Source organism: Chionomys nivalis, chromosome 20, assembly GCF_950005125.1.
Source record: "Chionomys nivalis chromosome 20, mChiNiv1.1, whole genome shotgun sequence".
Taxonomy (NCBI): Eukaryota; Metazoa; Chordata; class Mammalia; order Rodentia; family Cricetidae; genus Chionomys; species Chionomys nivalis.
Window position 1 is genome coordinate 35,040,229 of NC_080105.1, and position 23,429 is coordinate 35,063,657.

Below are 23,429 nucleotides of genomic sequence, written 5' to 3' on the forward strand. Positions count from 1 at the left end.
GCCCCGAGGACCTCTTCAGGGTTCAGATCGGAGGCTACAGCAAGCAAAAGTAACTTAGAGTATCTGAGGGTGATCAACTCTCTCACACCACGCTGTTCCAATGAGTATTTTTATTCTTCTACCTCTATTCTAATTCACCGACCCTAATTCTAATTCTTCCGAGCTTCTTCTCCTCTCGCCTAAAAGCTCTCGCCTCTCTCCTCCACGTGAGGCTTGAAGTAAAGAAAAAATTTCAAGAGTTACCTCTCATTGGTCAAAAGCAATTCCTAGTTAGGGTAAGCAATAAGGGGCCAGGCCATTTACCATGGCAAAACAAGGTTTCAAGGTTTCAGCAGTAAGACTATGATCAGAGCCTGGTGGCACAGTGCCCAATGACAAACTTGAGACATAGGTCTTTTGTCAGCTAGGAGTGGCAAGCAAAGAACTGGCATGTTTTCTTAGGCTATTTTGTGTAGCAACTTTGGTTAGACACCTGTGACTCTAACCTTGTGCATGCTATAAAGTTTTAAACTTATGATCTAGTTACAAAATCCTTTAGTCTAGTTTGAACTTTCTCTGAGGTAAAAGTGAGCTCATTGTGTGCAGTTAGTCTGGCCAAAAGCAGGCTTTTAACTGTCTACAGTCCTCGTGGGACAACAGATCTAGATATAAAGCGTGTCCTAGTATATTTTCTATACATCAAAATTATACAGATAAATGAGAAGTCATCTTCCTGACATCCACAGATATACGTGCTCATACAATCAAGATGTAATCATGAGGTTACATATACATATTATATGAGAATTACACACTGCCGTGCAAGTACTGGGGAGACACCAAGCTGCTTTAGCAAATGTGAGCAACAGTTTCCAGTTTCCAGAGCCAATGGTACTGTAGGCTTCACCTGGACAGGATTGACCTCCATCGGAGAGTCACTCCTCTGAGGGATTGACATCTGAACACTAGTGTCGCCTGCTGTCACTCGCAAGCCACTAACAGTGGAAAGAGATAGAGGAAGACTCTCTTAATCACTGTTCTATTGCTATGAAGAGACACCATGACAATTGCAACTCTTATAAAAGAAGACACTTAATAAGGAGCTTACTTACAGTTCCAAAGGGTAAGTTCATGGTCATCATGATGGGGAGTATGGCAGCATGCAGGTAGTCACAGTAGCTGAGATTTATATATCTGGATCTGCAGGTAATAGGAAGAAAAAGACTCCAGGTTTGGCATGGGCTTCTGAAACCTCAAATCCCAAGCCCAGTGACATACTACCTCCAGCAAGGCCACACCTCCTAATTCTTTCAAATAGTGACACTCCCTAAACATTCAAATCAATGAGCCTATGGGAGATATTCTTATTCAAAACATCACAAAAACTTTTGACATCATCTTCTGGCCTCCAGGTTCTCATATATGAATTCATGTATAGAGATATGTGAGACCAAAGATACAACTTAGTAGTAAAATGAGTATGCCTAGCACAAATGAGTTCCTGGGGTAAAGTCTCAGCATTGGGAAAGATAGATGGAAATATGTGTTAGAAGTTGGAGATTGAATTAAAAACTTTAGTTATACTTTAGATCAAAGTGTGGAAAAGTAAATAGAAAAAAAAAGAAACTTTGGCAAAGCCAAAGAAAAGGGGTCAATATGAGCTTTGCTCCCCATCAAAAAGAACCACAATGTTAGAGTAAGGGGTTGGAAAAATTGTTAGTCCAAAAATAGTTTGCACAAAAGGAATTGAAATGTCTGCCCACACATTGTGTTTTGATTCTATCTCAGGAAATCCTGGTCAAGGTGGCACATAGTGACATCTCCAGTAGAGAACGGACTTATTTCTTTTTGCAAGTGTTGGAAGCCTGCCTGGAGGTAGTCAGGACAGCTAATTAATGCAATTAGGTGAAGATCAGGAGCTTTATTGAAGTCATGCTCCTTTATTAAAGGGAGTATGAGGAAGGTGACTAGAACTGAGTGCAGTTCAGGACTCGGGATGACAGGGGAGGCTACAGTGGATGACGCAAAGGAGGACTAGGGGTGATGAAGGAAAAACAGGGAACCTGGTCTTCCATTGTTGACCCCAGCCTATATGTGAATGGGTTTTATCTTTCTCCTACTCATAATTCCATTATTTCCTCAAACCACTGAATGCTCAACCCTAGGAAAGACATTTATATCACCCCTCTAAGGCTCAGGGGATAGCACGGAAGAAGAAGCAAAAGCATATAAGAACCAGAAGATAGTAAGAAAGGGTGGGGAAATGCTGTCTCCGGGGCCTGACACAGACTCTCACATCGTAAGCTCACCTCAGCTGTGGCTGTACATGACTGCAATCAGCAGCAGCCTGTTATGAGTAACGGAGGAGTTCATGGAGTCCTTCCCCTTTCTGCTAACTCGTGGCTAGTGGAAGATTCTGAGGGGACAGAAGGAGGAAGGGTCATTATGTTTGATGTGTATGGAATGGTGAGCCCAGAAGCTTGGTTAGGAATCACTAGACCCATAGTTACACAGATGACCCTGCTTAAACTTAGGGTTGTCACAAAACAAAACAAAAAGAGATGAACATGGCAAAGGGACCGGTCTGGGGGGTGGAGGGAGCGGGGTGGTTGTTGACAGGGTTGGGGAAAAGATAAGAAAGGTGAGGGTAATCAAAATATATTATTCACATGAAATAAGATAAGAAAGGTGAGGGTAATCAAAATACATTATTCACATGAAATAAACTGTCAGACAATCAATTTATCCAATAAAAATAAGAAATAGTTTTTGAGGTGTTTCCTAAATTATCATAAATTTTAAGTCATCTTGATTTCCTCAATGCACAGCTGAGGTTGAGGACTAGAAGCAGAGGGAAGAAGCCAATTTGGCTTAGATGAAGTGGGCGAAAAACGAGGGATCTGAGAGAAGCTCTGGGAAGAGAAATCCAAAGGCACTGGATGATGGGGTGACACCCAAGACCCAGGCGCCAGTGGAACCAACCACATGGGCACATCTTACAGAAGTCCAAGCACCAAGCCAGGACAGCCAGGGCTATGTGATAAAAGCCGGTCCCAAAAAACAAAGTTAAATAATAATCTACACATTAAATGAAATTGAATTGAAGCTGAGTAATAATCTACACATTAACTACCATGCTTTGTTTATCCATTGTTTATTCATTTACCCATGGATGGATTTCTTCTTGGTTGCTTTCAACTACAGTGAGTAATGCATGGAGATACATGAGTATGTGAGACCTGGCTTGAAGTTCGTTGGGGAATAAATATAGATGTGAAGTAAGTATAAATATGTATGAAGAAATCATATGGTAATTCCCCATTTAGTTCTGTGAGGAGGCGCCATACTGGATCCCACAGCTGCTCCATCACTCTCCAGCCCCACCAGCCACGCACAACAGTCACAATTTCTCCACACCCTTGCCAGCACTTGTTACCTTTTATATATAGCAGCTATCCTGATTGGTTCTGCAATGTCTTTTTTGAATGCTATTCCAGTGATTCTGAGTGTAATAAAAACCTACTGGAGTTTTTCTGCTGACTGAATGAGTGTCCCATGGAAGGCAATCAGCAAATATTGGTCCCTCTCTTGTTCCCTTGGGTTTTTACTAATGTTCAAAGAAAGAATGAGAAATGTTAAGCTCTGGAGATGTGGCACGGAACTGACCTGAACTTCTGTTTTGCTTTAACTTGAGATTCTGCAGCAGATGTCAAAGGTGCCCTCCGTTCTGTCTAAATAACACAGACCTGCATCCAGTTTTCCACCACTCAGATTTACTGCTCAGCACCTCTATTATTAAACAAATAAGGGCAGCTGTCGATACTCAAGGAATGGGAGAGATTATGCTTAAAATTACACATTGAGTAGCTCCAAGGGCCTTTTTTTTTTATTCAGTTAACTTGATAAAATGCTTTGATAACCCAACATTCTGAAATACTTGACAAGAGAGGCGGCAAACCAGTTCTCAAAGAGAATAAGCATATGATGCCTAAGAAATGCTTTCAGAGACAAATTTAAGAAGCATTTGCACATTTTCTTTCTCATCACCGTTAGAAATCATTACTTAGTTCATCATCCGAACCCTCTTATATCCTTTGTAATGCTGGACGTCTGCAACGATCACTGAGTTTCTGGATGAATCCACAGATGACCCCAGGAACCACAAACTAATCAGGCAGCAGTGCAACGTTCAAGTGTTAGCAACAAAACACCGAACAATTGACTTGTAACAAAACAAATCAAGCTACATTAAAGAACTGGTGTTCTTGCTAGACAATCTAAAATGCACCCCACCAACACAGATCGATGAAATATTGGAAAACCCGAACCAATTGTGGCTCGCTGCTGTGCATCTGTCCTGTAGTACTGTGATGTGGCAAATTAAAACTAACAACTCTTCAAAACTGGTCTTTAGAAGAGACTCAAAAATATATGTGGAAGCAAACAAATCTTGCAACTTTCAATTTGCTTTAATCAAACAATTCACCAGCATCACTTACTCCTGTATGCAACTGAACATTTTTGATAGCCTTAGGTTTAAGTAAAACTTTAAAAGCCACTTGTGACTGTAGACTTCCCAGCCCTGTGTGGATTTTGTTTTCTTTCCTTTTCTGGGTGTCACAGATTCTGTGATTAAATCTAATAAGTATTTGTATGTGTATTGGCCAAGTGGGAAAGTTCTCTCTAAAGGACTGCCAAGTAGGCTGAGATCTACAACAAAGCGTCATAAACTTTAAAACTCAGGATCACCTGAGTTCCCCCATAGAAACACTGATTCTGATTCACTAAGACCTCAGTTCTAACACATTCCCAGTGGTGGCCAGGCTGCTAGCCTTGTACTCAGGGGAGCAAGAGTGCACATGGATGCTGGCCAACAAATGAAGAGGGAAAGTAGCTGTGAATTAGATCAACTCAAGGACCCGAGAAAAGGGCAACATTGCTGAGATATACAAGTACGAATTTAATTGAAATATTTAAAATATCTTCTTGGAGTCCCATAAAAAATGTATTGGATGGTTAGAGAGCTGGATCAGCAGTTAAAAGTCCTTGCTGCTCTTCCAGATGACACAAATTTTGATCCCAAAACCTACGACAGGCAATATACTGTAACTCCAGCTCCAAGGTATCTGACACCATCATTCGGACTACACCAGAATGAATATATACATGCTAATAAAAATAAAACTTTTTAAAGACTATATTAGAGTCAGTGATTATGTAATATATTTATCTGTCGTCCAGGATTTGGGAGACTGACATAGGAGAATCACCAGTTCGTTTAGCCTGTTCTATATAGCATCACTCTGGAAGGAGGAGGAGGAACAGGAGGAAAAACTGCTACACCTCATCTTGGACTGCCGGCCTCTGGTTCTGGGAGAAAATAAGCTGTTCGATTTATAGTCAGTCCTACAACACTAATACAAAAACCTTAGCAAGCTAAACGTTGTAGTGTAACACTTTTAATCCAACAAATGAGAATCATAGGCAGGAGATATCTTAGTTCCAGGCCAGCCTTGGTCTATGTAGCAAGTTTCAGGCTAGCCAGGGCTGTATAGTGAGAACCCTAGCTCAAAAACAAAACTCTTAACAAAAGAAGAGTAGTTTAGTTAATGGTCTTACTCAAAGCGGAAATCATGTTGGCCTGAATAAAGAGAAAAGAAAAATGAGAATAAAGACAGTGAATGCAGAAAACGTTTGAGGAAACCTCACCCATGAAAGAAGGAAAACGGCACAGATGATAGAGCTTTACGGAATCATGGTAACGGTTTCTCCTGGATACAAGATAAGTTTCGTAAAAGTGAAAGGTTTGTATTTAGACACTCACAGAAAGCATCGAGAGAGGTGGGGATGCCGAGAAGAAATAGAAAAGCGATGGAGAGAGTCTCTAAAGAGCCAGGGAAAGAAGGAGCCAGGGAATTGTAGGTCCCTTTGATTATAAAAGACTTCCTGCGCCTGCTAGGAGTGGAGACTTGTGGGGACAGACAATGCCACGCCTAAGCAGGGGACCTCCATGCTTTCCAGTGCACTTTGCTGTATGGGACCTAACACAGTCACCCCGTGAGTGAAGTGGGACAAAGTCGCTCCCATTTCAAATTAAGAGGAAAGGGCAGAAGAGAGAACGCCAACGCATGAGGTCATGCAGAGGCATTCCGCTCTGTCCATGTCACATCTCAGGCCGCCAAACTTATTCCACCCGAATTACAGAGACAATTCAACAGAAGGCCAGCCAATGCATTTTCAAATCTTGAAGATAAGAATACCCTTAGCTACTGTTTTTATTCATCAGCAAGCACAACACAAATCGGGGGGCAGGGGTCAGCAGCACAAAGTATTTTGTTACATAAATGATTAGGCACATTAGAGAGTCCGCCACCTTTCTGCTTATTTTCAGGAATTAAACTGCCTGGGTCAAACTGTTATATGAAACTAAGCAGAGGACGGTGTTGTGCCCTTAGGAGATCGGAGGTTATACAGTGGGTGTAGTTCTAGTGCAATGGAAGACAGTGAGGTTCAGAGTGAAAAGATGTCACCTGCAGGTGCCTGAGATAGGGTGAAAAATAGAAGGGACCGAAATGATTCAAAACAAAAGGGGAAGTCAAGCATGGTGTTGCATGCTTCAATGCCAGCACTAGGGAGGCAGAAGCAGGTGTTCGAGGCCTGCCTGGTCTACAGAGTTAGTTCCAGGGCAGCCAGGGATACATAGGGGAACCCTGTGTTGAGAAATACATAGGAAAGGGCGGGGGCAGAGAGGGATGAGAAGCCTCGTTACAAAGGTCTTTGAACTCAAATGTACTATTCGAATTACTGAATCTCTGAGACTAGACTTCGATCAGGGAAAAGCTTGGTGGAAATGGCCCCCTACTCCCGTGAGGGAATAAACATGATTTAAGTAAAAAGCTTTTAGTTTTATGGCTGGGGAGGTGGCAATAAAGCAAATGAACTTCCTGCCCGTGACTCTTTTTCAAACCCTGCCAATTCTGGTGTCTGGGGAAGCTATAAAGAAAGTCCAGCCTCCCGTCCAAAGAACGGCTGCAGATCTTGGGCTTGCCGCAGTCAAGCATCCATAAGCCCAGAGCAGAGGAAGAAGCAGGGCCATTCTGCTCTCTCCTGCTGCAGTTCCACTAGCTATGCCTCCGTATAAGCGGAGCCATGGGCCGTAGGTGCTAGAGAAATACATTGAACAGTGTGCACCGCTAATGAAAAGCAGAATCTTTTCTCTTTGGCAGCAATACCAATAGCATAAAGCACGTCTCCTTTGGAGCTTTCCAAACCACTTCAAAAGCATGTTTTCTGGTATGGATCAACAGATCTAAGCAAATTGCCCCTGAGCGAATAGCCACCAGCCAAGATATTGATGAGTGTGGGCAGCTCGGGACCATGCAAAGCTTCAGTGAGGACCTTTCCAGACCTCTGTTTCATTCCAGCCAGGGTGGACAGCACTGTAAGAAAGCAGAGCTGGACCTAAAGGGGACTAAACCCTTGCCTCTTCATGACGTCTTGCCCAGGCTCACTGTGCCCTGACTTGACTTTTGTTCCTATCAGAATCTACCAGTTTGGCTGGCAAAAAAAGACTAGTTGGAGAAGTGTGTTTGCTGCCAAGCCCGATGACCTGAGTTTAATCCCTGTGGGGACCTGTGTGTCAGAAAGAAAAAAAAAAAAAAACACAGACTCTCAGAGTTGCCCTCTGACAGGCATAGCTGTGCCTGAGCACAAAGACAGACAGACAGACAGACAAAAGACTGATAGGTAGACAGATGATAGGTAATAGGAGCTGGAGAGATGACTCAGCAGTTCAGAACACTTGCTGCTCTTACAGAGCATTCAGGTTCCCAGTGGTCACATGGCAACACACAATTGTCTGTAACTCCAGTTTCAGGAGATCCAACACCATTTTCTGACTTCCATAGGTACTAGGCACACACATGATGCAATACACCTATGCAGGTCAAAATGTATACACATAAAACACAAATAAACGAAGTCTTTTGTTTCACTTTTCGTAGCTGAGTACTAAGCCCTGTGCTTGCTAGGCAAGCACTCTATCATTGAGCTAAACCCCCAGTCACAGTAAAATCTTTTCAAGAAGAGCTTTTGAACACTGGCGCGTCTATAAACTCAATACATGTATGCAGCATGAAATGAACATGAGATTTGAAGGATCCCAGGTTCGATGTTATGCTTCAAAGCGATGTGTTAGGTGTCAAAGTGTGAATGGCAATGGTTAATTTTTATTCCTAACTCAACAGGATACCACATCACCTAGGAGACAAAACTCTGGCCTATCTGTAACAATGTTTCCAGAAAGGCCTAACTAAAAAGGAAACGCCCGGCTCAGTGTATGTGAAGCTATCCATAGACATAGGTTCTGGAGTGGGGGACAGAGGGATGAGCTAAGAATCAGCATTCATCTTTCTCCGCATCTTGACTAGGGAAGCAATGAGACCCTAGACTCTCAGCTCCATGCCTCACCACCATGCTGGTCTATATCCCCTCTTCAAACCACCAATCAAAATACATCCTCTTTCTGTCCAGTATTTTGTCATGGCAATGAAAACAGAAACTGATAGATAATAGGCAGTATAGAAATCTGCAAGAATTGATTGTGAAATATTAGAAACCGGTAACGTGCCCAGCCGTTCCTAAAGTACTAAGCAAGTACTCAAGAAATAAATGTAGCCTTCCTAGTTCACACCTCCAGACAGTGTGATTTTTGGCCAGTGACTGATAACGGATGCTCCCAGCAGTCCTAATGTTGTCTAGCTTACCACAACCAAATAAAAAGTTTGCCTTGGATCCAGTTACAACTGTTATATAAGGCTAGAATGTGAGGAACAACAAGGGGAAAATAATCAATGTCCCTAAGAAGATCCTACAACGTGCCTCCCAATGCAGTTCTCACTATCCTTGTTCTTTGAATTGCTGCTTCAATTTTAACTCAGCAAGGAAAGTGACCTTTGTGATGGTGGGGTAGTTAAGACGGAGTTTATCTAAAGACAGATTTCCCTCTCGTCTCTGTGAAGAATGTAGATGCCGAAAATAAGATGCAGTAAAACAGGACTTTAGTACAATCTAGAGTTTTCCCAAACAGAGGGAACTCTATTGAGCTGAGCCAGAACGCTAATACTAACTCAGTCTGATGCCAAAGCAGGCCAGAGGCCACCACCACCACCTTGCCCGCCCCTCAATTCTGCTATTTCTCTCCAGCCCAACCCAATGTCTTAGATCTGGTCACTCATATAAGAAAGAGCTAGACTACCTGGCAGACAGGGAATCAGAGGAAAGAATCTAGCCACAGAGAAGGCTTACTGATGGCAAGGGAGCCTGTCGAAGATTTAGTACATTTATCTTATTTGTTTGGGGGTGTGCTGTCTGTAAGAGGGGGGCCTTGAAGTCTCCCGCCAGGGATTGTTCTGCAGGCATGTCTCACTCAGCACTGAAGCAACAAGATCCCAGAAGGAGGGAGAAGTGATTAGACTTTCTGCCAAAAGAAAAAGCCCCAGCCTTCTGTAATGCTCTAGCTCACCCAAGAAAATCCACTTCAAGTCAAAGAAAGCTCTGTCTGTAGCTGTAGCCCTCAAAAGAGACTTAACCTTGGCTATGGCAGGCAGTCCATCGCCAGAGATATACAGAAGTGGGTGGGAGGAAACTCTGGACACCTACTGTCCTCTCCAGGCCAGCAAGTCATTTTATTGATTCCATATGTATCAATATATATCAATGTATTATAGATCATTCATATATTTATATTATCATGATATATAGATCATTGATATTACATAAATTATATGTATATAAATTATAAGAAACAGGGCAGTTTCCTATCCTAATGTCAAGAAAAAACACTCTGACAGAAGCAAATTCAGGGAGAAAGGGTTCATTCAGCTCACAGTTCTGGATTATAATCCATGATGGCACAGAAGTCCGAATGGCAGGACCTTGAAGCAACTGGTCACATTATGTCTGCAGTCGGGGAAAAGGAGAGCAATGGATTCATGCAGCTGCTCAGTTTCCATTCTCCCAGCTCCCACAGTCCAGAATCACCACCTAGGGAATGATCCCACCCACAATTAAGGTGTGTCTTCCCACACCAATTAGCATAACTGAGATACCCCCTTACAGGCACACACAGAAGCCCTGTGATTCTGAGTTCTTACAGGGTTGCCAATTAGCACTGACCATCACACCCATCACAAATCTTGAGGCTTCGAGGCTTTCAAGCACTGCTCGTTAGCAGGATGTTCTGGTGGAAACCTAATAAAGTACCACAGAGAAAGAAGTGAACGTTTCTAAAGAATCCGTGTTAGCATTCTCAGGACTTCGGAATCCTGTAGAACGGTTCTTAGGTCCCAGGAGGCAGAAAGATTGGGATTCAAATGTTAGAGATTTAAATTCATGTGACAGTGGCTGCTAAGGAAGATGCTATTGGGTATAAGTTCATGGCCTGCACAAGCTCTGACCAAAGGATGTTTCTAGAAGGAAGAGCCTTCTGGTGGTGATTAGGCTTCAAAGAGGGTAGAATCTCAGGACGGGGCTGGTGCCCTCTGAAAAGAGAAAGACATAACAGAAGATCTCTCTTTCTGTCACAAAAGGGTACCATGAGAAGTCAGCCCTCTGCTCAGAGAGTCTTCACTGACCAGGTGTCTGGGGCCTTGACCCTGAACTTCTTAGTTTCTGGAGTGAGAAATAAATCATAAATCTGTGGTGATTTGTGAGAAACCCCAGCAGATTAAGACATGGGATTAGCTTTTGTTCAGAAATCTTCATGAGTTGCAGTCACCAGAATCCCTGAACTGCTAGCCCCTCCCTTTTCTCTTGAGACATAAACTTGGTGACAAGGGGAGTGGGGAGTGTTGTGGAATATTACTTTAACAATGCATATGTTACATTTGTTTAAGTTGCAGGCTATGACTTTATACAAAGGTGCGTTACATTTGTTTAAGTTGCAGACTATGACTTTATACAAAGGTGCGTTACATTTGTTTATGCTGCATTTGCTTAATGATGTGAAGATGTGTTGCTCTGCCTGCCTAAGGCACCTGGTTGGTTTAATAAAGGCTGAACAACCAATAACTAGGCAGTGGAGGGATAGGCGGGACTGGCAGGCAGAAAGAATAAGTAGGAGAAGGAATCCAGGCTTGGGAGAGAAGAGACAACAAGAGAGAAAGAGAGGGAGACATTCAGGGCTAGTGAGCCAGGCAGCCGCCAGGCCACCAGACATGGAGGAAGCAGCAAAAGTAGGGACTTACAGAATGAAAGAAAGGTAAAAAGGCCCAAGGCAAAATGTAGAGGAAGAGAAACAGGTTAAGTTATAAGAGCTAGTGGGACAAGCATAAGATAAGACTGGGCTTTCATAACCAATAAGAACTCTGTGTGTCGTGATTTGGGAGCTGGTTGATGACCCAAAAGAAAGCCTTCAGGGGTGGCAGGAGGAGGCTGCTTGCATAATAGAACTTTCTTTGGACTGCCAGTTCTCAAATAATGACAGGGAGACTTATTATTAAGTATGAAAGTTTGGCCTTAGGTTAGGGTTATCCTGAGCTAGCTTTTAAAGCTTAATTAACCCATTTATATTAATCTAAATTCAGCCATGTGTCTCATTACCTCTCCTCCATACTGTATATCCCACTTCCTCTCTATCTGGCTAGTGAACCCTGCCTCTTTACTTCCCAGAGTTCCTATCACTTCCCAGAAGTCTCACCTATCCTTCCCTGCCTAGCTATTGGCCACTCAGCTCTCTATTAAACCAATAAGAAGGTGCCTTGGCAGAGACATATCTTCATGGTGTACAAAAAGTTTATGCTACAACCACTTGCTAAATGGATTGGAACATCTTGGCAATGTTCACTGCCAGTATCAGCACAGAGCAACTGTATGGGTTCTGTCTGACTTGGATGTCGAAGACTACTTAGCCTTGCCGTTCAGACAAGGGTCTCAGATTTCGTCTGGAAGCTCAGATTCTGATGTCAACCTTTCACTCCAGATGTGCATCACATCACCTTAGTCAACACTGAACACCGAGCACTTAGCCAGTACTTTCGACCAGCAGCAGCCCTGGCCTGCTTTGGCCACCTGTAGCTTAGTCAAAATCGGGAGATAGGTCTGCTGGCTTCCAATGCCCTCAATTTAGGGGTGCAAATAAATTTAAAACCAAGAAACTGAACTTGCTTTATTTTCACTTTCTCATTTACCCAGTTCTTAGAAATGCCCACTTAGAGAATCTTGACTTCCAACAATTCATGATCCTTTTGAAAATGACACAGCAAACACAATGCATGCACAGAGTGAAGCCCAGCTGACTTATTTTTTTCCATCACCTAAAAAGCGCGGAAGGTAATTTCTAACCCAGCAGTAAAATCTATTTATAAAGAATGTTGATTTGTTTTCGGCACTTCACAGTACAAGAGGTTCAACTCGTTTCCTTACCATAAAAAGAACCATTACTTTTTTTTTTTAAACAATCACAGTCAGTGCATTTTATAAATGCTTTAATTTAAAAAAAAAAAAACTTGTAAATTGGAATGTAAATAGCTTTCCTAAAATGTCTCCAGTTTATATGCAGTTTGCTGGTTGATGATCTTGCTATTCTTTATAGCAAAAGATTTCATAGTTTCTGGTATATACTACAAAGTTGTTTTTATAAAGCAGTTGTTATCACTAAAATGATTGTTATAAATTAAGTTTTACTGGCCTTAAAGGGGCACCTTTATTTGGACAATGCCAAATTATGAACTAACTCGTTACCAAAAATTATTTGTCTACAAGAAAAACACTACACATTCCTTTTATGGAATAAATCTAATACCATGCCGAAACTATAACTGGAGTGGGATCTATGGTGATTTTTTTTTTTCAGTACATTGTGGTCTCTGGATCGCCTGTCTTGGGTTATTAGAAGGGAAACACTACCACCTAGTGGATATGTGAGAAAGGAAGTGGGCTTTGCTCAAAACCATCAAATTGTGCTAGAGGCCTTAAATTTTAAAGAGAAGAATCTGGGAGGGTTCAGAGGCTGGACAGGAAGAAGGAACTCATGTAATTATGTTACAATCTCAAAAATAAAAGAAAAACTTTAAATACCATGTTTGTGTCACTTTCTGTAAGGATAGTGGTATCATTTTTATATTTAGTTAGCTGGGGCTGAAAATGCAGCTCAGTTGGCAGAGGGCTTGCCTAATATGTACAAACCCTTGAGTATCAAACTCAGATGGACACTCCACAGACTGGGTGTGGTTGCCCATGCCTGTCCTCCCAGCACTTTTGGAGGGGGGGATAATAATCCTGCAGCCACACCACAAACTTGAGATATCTTTCCATGTATTTGTCTACTTTAGTTCATTTTCTATGTATGTCTCTTCCTCCTTCTTGGTTCAGTTTATTCCTAAGCATTTTAGTCTTTTGGACACTATTACAAATGGGAGTTTATTAGTTTCACTTGGGGAATAATTAGACAGTATTTAGAAGTACCACTAATTCTTAAGCTGATTTTGCATCTTACAGCTTTGCTAAATATATTAGCTCTAATTGTTTTATTATGGTTGGGTGCTGTTTCATTTTCCACAGGTTTTAGGATTACCTAGATAGATCATTTTATCTTCAGCTGGGGCGACTTTTGCTTCTTCCCTTCCAATTGAGGATGCTTTTAAGTTGTTTCTTGACCAATTACATTGCATCAGCCAGCTCCATCTTGAACAGAGGCGGTGGATGAGTACCACTGCATCAATTTGGAGCTTAGAGGAATAGATTTCAACTTTTCACTACTGTGTTAGTGATGGCTTGTTCGTACGTGGTGGTGACTTTGTTGAGGTGTCTCTCACACCCAGCATACTCAATGCTTTGATCATGAAATGCTGCTGAATTTTGTCAAATGCCTTTTCTGTTCACTGAAGTGGTTGTTCATACTTTATCTATCTTATATCAATATGGCGCATAATGTTGATTGACTTGCGTGTACATTTGAGCCATCCTTGAATTCAAACCCATGTATAAATTCTTTGTCCTCATGTTACTGAGTTCCATTTGCTAACATTTTGTTCAGAACCCATTCTGTTTCCTACTCTTTTTCACTAATAGTGCCTTCTTTGGAGGTGGGATTTGGGTGTGTGTTCGTTCATATGGGTGTGCGTCCATGTGTGTATACTTGCATGTGGAGGCTGGAGATGAACAACAGGGGTAATTCCTCAGGAACCATCCACCTTGGTTTTTGAGGCAGGATCTCTCATTGGGAGTCCACATGCTCCAGAGAGCCTCCTACCTCTGTCTTTCTAGTTCTGGGATTCCAAGTACAAACCACCATGCCCAGCCTGTTTTTTTGGTTGTTTGTTTTCCTTTGTTTTAGACTTGGATTTACTGTATTTTGTGTGTAAGAGTGTTTTGCCTACATGTCTATATGTGTGTGTGTCTGGTACCTGTAGAGTTCAGATCTCCTTGAACTGGAGTTAGAGAGGTACCATGTGAGGGCTGCAAACTGAACCCAAGTCCTCTGCAAGAGCTCCTAACCACTGAACCATATCTCCAGCCTGTGGCCAGAATTTTTTACGTGGATGCTAGGGATCAAACTCAAATCCTCACAGTTACTTGGCAAATATTTTTGTAATAGCCATCTCCTTGGGTTCTTGTTTGCCGTTTGATTTTTCATTTTGATGATAAACCGATCATTTTCCTGAGAATCCTTTTCAGTGTTTACTCTAAAGCCTGGAAGGCAATGCCAATGAAGACAACTTTAGATTCAGTTTTCACCTTTAGACTTTGTTTTGTTTGCAGTTTAATCACATGGCACATGGTTTGAGATCATCTGAAGGCATCTGGGAGCTACAGCTCATGGGTGATCATTTCCCCCTCCTCCCAAGTCAAAGGCAAATTACCTTTTAGTATTGCCCCTTTGTTCAATGTTATTTATGTCTCACCCAAAACATTGTCACCATAGCTCTCTTTGTTTTTATAAGAGCCTCCTAGGTGAGTTCAGCCTCTGGCAGCCTCTATCTTGGGCATTCAACAAAGCAGAAATTCTACGTCCCCAGGATCTGGCAGACTCTTGCCTCTATCTTGGCACTCAACAAAACAAAAGTTGTTCTATGTCCCCAGGATTTGGCAGACTCTTTTCTCTATCTTGGACACTCAACAAAGCCAAAGTTCTACATCCCCAGGATTTGGCAGACTCTTGGTCAAGATTTAGGCCTTGTACTCATTCATCCAAGTGCGCCTGCTTTCTCAGTGTTTGGTTTCTATAGAGACAGACATTGTAACAAATGACAGGTGCTTTAAAAATATCTTATCCAGGAGAATGAGGTTTTTTAGTATTTATTAAATATTAAATAAATTATTTACTACAAAGTTATTAGGCACAGATGTAGTGCAATATTTAGATGATGAAAAACACTCATACAAATAAAAACAAATATATTTTTTAACTCTATCATAAAGATATTGTAAATAAAACATCATGCACTTAAATTAAACAAACCATTGTACATTTCAGTGAACTTCTATACAATCTGAGCCATCCTGAAGCTGTGAAATTTCACACTAGATTTTATACTTTCACTGTCAAATACATTTTAAGCACATACACACACTAAAAAGAAGAATCAATGATGAAGTTAAAACTAGAAAAATGATTATCATCTTTCATTAATATTTTTTTTAATAACAAAGGTCCTTCATAGTATCTGCTACCTTATTGAAAATGGAGGCCGTATTTTTTTTTTTGAAGCCGTATTTTTTTAATCAAGAGAAAACACTTCTCCTCTCGGGTTTGACGTGAGGTGGGAACACGAGAGGAGACTGTGACACTGTAGGTGAATGATAGGTCCATAATCACCATTCCCCTCAGCTCAGGGTCTGAGTTACAATGATGAGGCACAAAGCAAGAGCAGAAGAAAGAAGTAACGTGATGGTTTATAGATTATGTCTTAATTATACTTGTAAGGTGATCAATAATTTTCCGTTATCAAAGAAAAAACCGAGAGTCCTTTACAGTTAGGACTTCTTAGATCTTTTGTATTTGTTACATTAAAAATGGGGCTTATATTGAAAAATGTTACTTTATAGACCATGGTTTTTTTTGTTTTGTTTTTTGAGACAGTATTTCTTTGTGCAATAGTCCTGGCTGTCCTGGAACTCTGTAGACCAGGCTGGCCTTGAACTCTGGTTACTGTTTTTAGAGAGGAAAAATATTTAGTAACAAAATAATAAAGTATGGAATAATAGAGGCCCAAACACTAAAAACAATAAAGAATAAGAATATCAGATTATAAGTTTAAACTATCGTACTTTTTCTATGTGGCTGACAGCAGATATGGTCACAGTTGCAGCTGAACCAACTATGTGATCTGGCTCTTAGGGAAGTAAGGTTAGGAGTCAAAAGTCTACTTATATTTAAGTTTCCCTGGTGTTTGCTTTCTTCTTTCTCTTGTTTACGCATCCTCTTAGTAACCAGTAAAGAGGCAGGAGTGATAGAAACACAAACACACAAGCAAAGGAGAACAAGTACCGCCACAGCCTTCCTCCTAGGGCAGCAGCTCAAGAACAGGCTCACAGAGCCTAGTTGGATTAAACACTAAGGACAGGAAGAGGAGGGAGACTCTACTTTATAAATCCACCCCCGCCCCCAAGACTCTGACAACACAGTTTGGTTTTTATGCACAAGGGGGCAGTGTTGAGCACCAGGCTAAACGAAAGGAAAGTGTGTATTCTCTTCATCATAGTAAACCAGGCCAGTAGAATCCTAGAGCAGCCTCACGCGGGCATAAGAACCTACTATATAGCATCGGAGACTTCATTTCAGTATAGAAAGCAAAAGAATTATCTAAAGGGGAAAAAAAAAACCTCGTATAACCACTAAATCAGTTTAAGTGTTTTTTAAAAGTCTGGACAGAGATGGAAGAGTAAAGGTTCAATAAAGGTGTGCACCTGTTCTTTTCACTTTACTTCTGATCTTTCTATTTGATGCCATGGGTTTCATGTTTACAGACCTGCGGTATATAGGAGCTTATCTACATTGATAGTGCTAATTATGATGATATCACAAAAGGACAATGCCATGGAATACCTATGCCATAATAATTTGACTAATAAGCTACAGGACTGGGCTAGAATGTTCTAATATTTTTAACTAATAAAATATAGGAAAAGTGAAACAACCTGATATATGTAATTCCTGCAATATTGGGTTGAATGTAAGTCTTATATAGGCTAACCCTCTTGCACAAAAGAAGTTAATCTCAGAGCAATTTCTTTTTAATTATCTTAAAGAATGGAGAATGACCAAGAGCAAACTGAAAGCACAAGGGATTTTCTTCGACTAAGATGGGACTGTATTTTTATTTCTTAAGGTAGGCTCCAGACAGTGCCACTATCAGCTCACAAAAAGCTAACCCTTTACAAACTGAGGGATCAAATTTCAGGGTAACCATAGATAGATGAAAGATACATAGATAATAGATAGACAGACAGACAGACAGAGATAGACAGATCTAAAGGCCAAGGAGGAAGCAGCCCTGGCCACAAGAAAGCAGCAAAAGAGAAGCTACCCAATTCTCACACAGATTCCTAAGTAAGATCCCAGCTGGTACCTGCCATGGTGGCCTACTCAATCCCAGCAGTTAGGAAGCTCTGACAGGCAGATTCCTGTGCATTTTAGGCCAGTCTGGGCTACACATTGAGTTCCAAGTAAGTTTGAGCTACTCAGCGAGATTCTGTCTCAAGAACAAAAACAAACAAACCAAAAAATAAAAAAACAAACACACACTAAGTAGAACTGAAAAGAAACTTCACTGAGACCCACAACAAAGAGACTGAATTTGAAGACAGGTTAATCAAAGCAACTATCTACTAAACAAAACCATTAAAATTCTCCAGCTGGAGAGAAGGCTCGGTGATTTAAAAAGTGCTTGTTACTCTTGTAGAGAACCTGAGTTCAGCTGCCAGCCCCACATGGTGGCACAACCATCTGTAACTCCAGTTATTGGGGCTCCAACCCTCTCTTGACCTCCACAGGCAATAGGCATATGCACAGGACACATATACACACGCAGGCAAAATACTTACACATAAAAATGTCTATTTTTTTTAATTTTCCAGCAAAGCAAAACAAAATCCAGAGTTCCTACAATCCAGGGTGCAATCCAGTTATGTCCAATATATGAGGAAACACACTCAAAAGATAACGCAGTAAGAAAACTCACTACAAAATAACCCTGATACTGGAATACTCAGTACAGATCTTTGTTTTTGTTCAATTCTGTTTTGTTTTTCTAACTAGAGTTTCTTTGTGTAGCCCTGGCTTTCCTGGAACTTGCTCTGTAAGACCAGGCTGGCCTCGAACTCAGAGATCTACCTGCCTCTGACTTCTGAGTGCTGGGATTAAAGGCAAGGCGAGTGCTGCCACCACCACCAACCAGCTTTTATTTGTTTTTGTTTTTGTTTGGGAAGATTTTTTTTTTAAGTTGATATAACTCTGCCCCAAACAAAGCAACATAAAAACAGGAGAAACCTAATATAGATGGAAATCAAAGAATGGAAATAAAATCAAAAAGAGCTAATAAAAATTCTTAAAGGAACATATAATAAATTTTTAATTGCCAGGTTTACTTAACAATTGGAGTTGATGCAAGTAAAACAATGAACCTGAACATAGAAATATTGAAACTGTCTAATCTGAAAAATATGGACAATCATGAGAAGGGTTTTCCCATGGATTCATGCTTTCATGTAATCTTGTGTTTTGTATTTTTTAAATTTTTATTATTTTTAATAATGCTTTACCAATTCTTTGAGAATTTCATGTAATAAATTTGATCATATTCACCCCCTTCCCCAGCTCCTCCCAGATCCACTGCCACTTCCCAATTCAGCCAACTTTATGTTCTCTTTTTTTTAAAAAAAAAATCTATCAAGTCCAGTTTGTACCACCCAGTTACTCTTGGCTGTGGGTAATCTTGCCTTTGATAAAGTCACTATTAAAGACTGGTAAAGTAGGAGATTACTTAGTCAAAATGTGTCTTTATTTCACTACTACTTAAAACATAATTTCTCATAACTTCTTCATGTACAAGACAGAAAAAATAGAGCACATGGCAATATTTAGATGTATTTATTCTTCACCTGCTTGTATCCCAGTACAACATCGGGGGTCTAACAACCTTGGGAAGACAGTATGATTGGGAAGACATGAGTAATCAACAGGAAACCATTATGTAAGGATATCAAGTATAATTAAATAAACACTACAAGGGCTATAGTAACCTTGGTGGCAACTGACCTTGAAGATTAATTCAGGCAGTCTTGTGCATAGGGTGTGTCCTGTATAAAATGTGTCAGGAGCATGGATGAACACATTGTGCCTTTCCACAAAGTCAGAATGTATCGAATAACAAATTCACAAGCTGTACCAGTTTCATTGCCAGCAATTTGCAAAGTAATCCCAATCTTCCTTGAGAGCTGGCAGTAGGGACAAGTTCTTTTTTTTTTTTTAAGTATAACAAAATAAAATAGAATACGAGAAGACAAAAACTATCACATCAAGCTTGGATAAGACCAAAAAAAAGGAAGAAGAAGAAGAGGAAAGGCCAAAGAGAAGGCCCAAGATTCAGAGGTCCACTAGTTGACACAGCCGGGAACCCCCCTAAAAACACTAAACTTCAAGTCAGAATATAAATGCAGAAGACCTGGTACAGACCTGTGCAAGTCCCAAAACACAGATTTTTTTTATTTTAATATCTTAATAACTGATATTGTCTCAAGTTACACATAAAGTCTCAGGGATTCGTGTGTGTGTGTGTGTGTGTGTGGTGTATGTGTGTGTATGTATGTATGTGTGTGTGTGTGTGTGTGTAGTGTGTGTGTTTGTATGTATGTATTATGTATGTATGTATGCATGTATGTGTACAGTGCAGAATATCTACAAAAGGGTTAGAGGCCACAAAAGAATTCAGGGAGGTCAAAAAAAGTCTTACTCTAGACATAAGCAAGCAGTTGATAGAGATGCCATGAGTCACTGCAGTGGAGAGTAGCTTGGAGGCCTGGCACCAAGCTGCAGGGCTGCCATGTTGAGATGAACCTCAGGGTTAAAGCAGCCGTTGTCATCAGTGTTAGATGGTATCCTCTTTGTGAGATCAATGTGGGTATCCTGTACCCTTCTTTTTCCTACTGCGGCCTATAAATTATTAAGCCTGGCTTTTCCAGTATGATTTTAATGTGCCCATGCATTCATACAGTCCCAAGTTACTTAGTTAACATTATGGGGTAGTATCTTTACTACAGGACTAAGTTATCTTTTAGTCTGTGCATCATGGTTCGCACTGGGCAGGTGGTAGTGTCTACTTGTGTAACGAGGTGCAAAGTCATTCTGCCTCTGCATTTGCACTCAAAAAGGGAGCTAAATATTGCTTGTAAAATGGAAAAAGTATTGCCTGAAAGTCAATGTTTTATGCAACTCAGGTCAACTTAGATCAGGGCACAGCCTCATCTCAACAAGCTAGTCTTGAGAGACATTGTTCTAGAAGAAATCACCTGCTAACTGAAAGTCAGAGAAGGGGTACATAGTGGTATATTATTTGTGCTTTAATAAAAAGCTTGCCTGAAGATCAGAGTACAAAGCAGTCACACTAGTCAATCATACAGGCCAGGCAGTAGTGGTACACACTGTTAATCCCAGCAGCCACACTAGTTAGCCATAGAAGCCGACAAGTGATGGTGCACACCTTTAATCCCATAACTAGAGAAGAATATAAAACCAGAGAAGACAGGTCTCATTCTCAGTCTGTCTGAGAATTCGTGGAGGCAGGATTGCCCATTTCAGTTTGAGGTAGAGGTAAGCGCTAGTGGCTGGCCGCTTTGAACCAGCCTTCAACTTGAACCCTGATGTCTGTCTTTGGTTTCTATTATTCGTGCTACAGGGAGGGGTAGAGATGCTTAGAAAGCGTTGGCACCTTCCAAGTGCTCCTTGCAACCCCACTCTGTCTCGCTTGTCATTTAAACTTCTAACAGAAGCATTCACACTGTGACCCCGCCCCTGTCCACTCCTCCTTTCATTTAGCAGATGGTTGTCCTGACAGCACTCTGACACTTTGCCCAAGTCTAAACACGACAGAAATATACAGCGTATTACACGTATAGATGCTGTAGCTGGTCATGCAACTCTCCTTTACAAATACATTTTTATTCTAAACAAGAAAGAGGAAAGCTACCTGTAGTTTTCAGTAATAAAAACAAAGTTCTCCGTGAGTATTTGCTTGGATGTAAGCATCTTGTGATTCTTATCAAAAACTGCACATGCTCTGGTGCCTTCAACAATGCAGATACTCTCTAGCTGAGGGGCCTGGGACTTTATCTTAAACTAGTGTCTACCATGATTCTTATGATCAACAAATGTTGAAAACTACAGTTAGATTCTTGTCACCAACAACCTTAAAAACTTGGAACAGTAACTGGGAAAAAAATAAAGATAAAAGAGAGTATTCTAGGCAGAAAAAAAAAGCTAAATGAGGCATTAAAATTGTCCCAATAACTCATTGTAAAGTCAAAGATTAAATATGCGGGGGGAATCACCGATACACGCTGGAGAAATGGATCAACAGTTGAAAACATTGGCTACTCTTCTAGAAGACCACATGGCAGAAAAAGCCTTCAACTCCTAATCTAGGAGATCCAATGACTTCTTCTAGCTCCTCCAAGAACCAGGCACATGATGAATAGACAGACATGTAGGCAAATCACATATACACATAAAAAATATTTTTAAAAAAATTAAAAGTTCACAATAGTTATTAACTAATAATAGGGTTCCCTCCTTGTGTCTGTCCAAAGAAACGAGCTGCCTTGCATAATAAATAGATAAGATAATGTCAATCCGGGGGGAAATTAAGACACTTCAAGGCATTTACAGAGCATAGTGTAGCAAAACTATGGGTGTTCTCAAGGAGGCAGAGACACAGGGCCTCTCAAGGAGTTGTAATTTTTACAAACAAAAACAAAGAGGACAGAAGACAGGGAGTTAGCTCTGTGGTAGAATACTGGTGTTACCAGAAATTTGGGGATGCTATGCAGTGAGTACCAAAAGTTACAGGGGAAATTGATGTATCCTCTCAGGGTTCTTAATTTCTATAAAAAAAAAAAGAATTTAATAACAACTTAAACAAAAATGATGCCTGATTAATAAAAACTAAGAGAAAGAAATCGGGGTTCAACCTGAAGGTCAGAAAAGCAAAACAGCCAGTCACTGGCTCTTTCCTCTACCTCAGTCTGATAATGGCGATCCTGCCTCCAAGAATCTCAGAAAGAGACTGTCTCCTCCCGTTTTATAATCCTCTCTAGTTCTGAGATTAAGGGTGTGCACCACTACTGCCTGGCTTCTATGGCAAACTAGTGTGACTACTGGGATTAAAGGTGTGTGTCATTGTGGCTACTGGGGTTAAAGGTATGTCATTGCTGCCTGGTCTGTAAGACTGGCCACTATGGCTGTTTTACTTTTCTGATCCTCAGGCAAGCTTTATTTATTAAAATACAAATGAAATGCCAATACTTTTCCCCCTTTTTGCCTAAAATAAAAAGGCTATAACTAACATAAACTATATACAATAAGTACAATAACTATATACAATATATAGGCAATAAATACATCAACAATGTCTAGTCGATATGCATTTGACAAATTCAGAGAAAATACTCCATATCTATCCTACCTTAGTGAGTCCAAAATCTTGTACCTAATTCCTTCCTAAATATATAGTTTTATGTTTATAAGCGTTGACAAAGCCATTCCATTTTGATTATGACGACATCCATGTTTCTTTCACAGGACTAAAAGACGGCTGCTTTGTTTTGTTTAAAACAAAAGACAAGATCATACAGAAGTTGTGTACGCGGTGGGCGGTTTGGAATGGGAGTTATGACATCGTGGGAAAGACAGGAGGAGGCGAAAGAAATACGTACCCTGCTGGATCAAGAACCAGCACAGAAAGGAGGACTACGTTAGTCTTCCATGCTAAGACCAAAGCCTCTTCAGCGCTTGTAGGAGGCGCCAGCATTTAACAACCATACCTTCAGTCTTTCTCTATTGTTTCCTGTGCATTAATCAAGGCTCCCTAGTGAAACAATAAAATTAACAACCAGGGAACAGATGTTATTTGACCAAGTTTCCCCAGGCCAAGGCTCTGACTCAAGCTTCCACAGCACTCAGACCTCAGTTCCTCTGCGCAGGCCCAACCCTAGCTAACTGCCTGGAGCACTGGGCTTTATCCGCTGCCCAAAGTGTGGGCGAGCAATTTCGATAATTTCAACATTTGTAGTCTCATCAAATCCCAGCCGTTCTTTGCAGCCTCGGCAGCAGGAAGCTGTTAGAGATCTTCTTGTCCACCAGGGGGCAGCCTCTGTCCGCTTTGCCTGCTGGGAAAAGCCCCCAACATCCGGGACTGCGCCGCGAGAACTGGAGAGCACGCCGGCGAGGTTGGACC

The 23,429-nt window shown here is 41.0% G+C and overlaps 1 long non-coding RNA gene across 1 annotated transcript; it reads right to left on the reverse strand.

Annotated features, from left to right (window-relative positions):
* Positions 1-1,109: 1,109 nt before the first annotated feature.
* Positions 1,110-23,289, reverse strand: LOC130862957 (uncharacterized). The gene is made up of 3 exons (XR_009055686.1): positions 22,909-23,289; positions 2,289-2,395; positions 1,110-1,179 (listed from the first exon to the last, which is right to left on the reverse strand). It is a non-coding gene; the product is annotated as an uncharacterized LOC130862957 (long non-coding RNA).
* Between the last annotated feature and the right edge of the window lie 140 nt (positions 23,290-23,429).